Raw genomic sequence first — 1,683 nt, forward strand, 5'->3', positions numbered from 1 at the left:
GTTAGTGAGCTGAGGAGATCTAGGAGTTTACGTTTTTCTGTGCTGTGAGGCGTATGATTTGCTGGTATGGGCACACGTGGTGCAGTTCTATTAGGGGATTCATAGTGGAGGTCGAGCGGGAAGAGTAATTGCGTGTCGCTCGGTAAAATGGAGTGTTGGGTATGGCCTATTAGGTTGCGTGTCGTGTGTTATCTGTTTCACCGTGGGTGTGATGAATTGCGTTAGTGTCAGACATCAATTGTGTGTGGCTGTTGGATTTTGTATCATAGTGTCTTGAGGCGCTTCATGTGTAACAGTGTTGGGATAGGATCGCGTATTGTAGCGAGGCTACGTGGAGTTATGACCTTTCGAGGTAGATTCAGCTGTTATATTTCTACGATGCGAGACGGAGTCTCAGCCTTGTGTTGTAATGGTATTGACGAGCTTGAGGTACAGCTCTTTCGTTGGAGCCGTTTGTCCCGATTTGAGCATGTTCAGACCATTTCTTACGGGTGCGTGTATTATGCAGGTTGTGGTTTAGGCTTGTATGGAGATATCATATCACCAGAGTGGTGTTGGATTCGAGGTGATCGTTGGGTTCATTAATACATACGGACAGATTTGATCTCAGCTTGTTAGGAAGATAATATCGAGGTTTGACCCGGAAATCTGTTGTGATATCAGTCAAGGGAAGTGGTTTCATGAATGGTCGATCTGAGAGATGATTACGGTTTATAGCGTGTTTCATTCATCGTTGGCAGTATATGAGAGTGTTGGAATAAGGCTTTAGCTAGTGAGAGGTTCTCTGCCGGTAATTGGTTGCTGGGGACAACTGCTGTGAATAGAATTTATAGTTCCGAGTGTTTGGTTTAGGCGGTATATCATATGTTTTCACCTGAGGGTGCAAGTATGGGTTATTACAGCTGGCTCGGGCTTACTCTGAGTATAGATGTGAATTTCTGATCTTGGGTATGATTTTTTCGGAAAGTGCAACGTGGTTCTATGGTTATGGCTTAAAGGGACTGTGGAAGTTCAACTATATTGTGTTATCGGGTCTTTGCGAGATAGGGTGGCGAGGGATCACCCCGGGTATATGATTGGTAAAGTTATTCAGCTGTTGGTTGGCTTTTAGAACAACTCTAGGTACGCTCGAGGACGAGCGTTTGTTTAAGTTGGGGAGGATGTGACGACCCGACCCGTCATCACGGGAGTTACCGCCCCGTTTTCCCCGTTTTATGCTTCTATATGTTTCATTATATGTGTTTGGAGAATTTGAAGTAATTCGGATAGAGTTCGGTTAGAAATGAGACAATAAGTCTCTTTATGAGAAGGATTGTCTGGAAAAGTCAACCGAATGTTGACTTATGAGTTAGAAGGCTCGGAATGGATTTCCGATGATTCGACCAGTTTCGGGAGATGATTTGTGACTTAGGAGCGTAATCGGAATTGAATTTGGAGGTCCGGTGTAGAATTAGGCTTGAATTGGCTAAGGTTGGATTTTGGCGAATTCCGGATGGTAGGTTAGATCTTGATCCGAGGGTCTGAATGGAATTCCGACCGTTGCAGTAGCTCCGTTAGGTGATTTTGGATATGCGTGCAAAGTTTCAGATCATTCGGAGGTGTTTAGGTCGGGTTTTTGGTCAAATGCAAGTTTCGGAAGTTTTAGTTTAACTTAGGCTTGAATCCGTGGTAATTCGATGATTT

Source organism: Nicotiana attenuata, unplaced genomic scaffold (genome assembly GCF_001879085.1).
Source record: "Nicotiana attenuata strain UT unplaced genomic scaffold, NIATTr2, whole genome shotgun sequence".
Lineage (NCBI taxonomy): Eukaryota > Viridiplantae > Streptophyta > Magnoliopsida > Solanales > Solanaceae > Nicotiana > Nicotiana attenuata.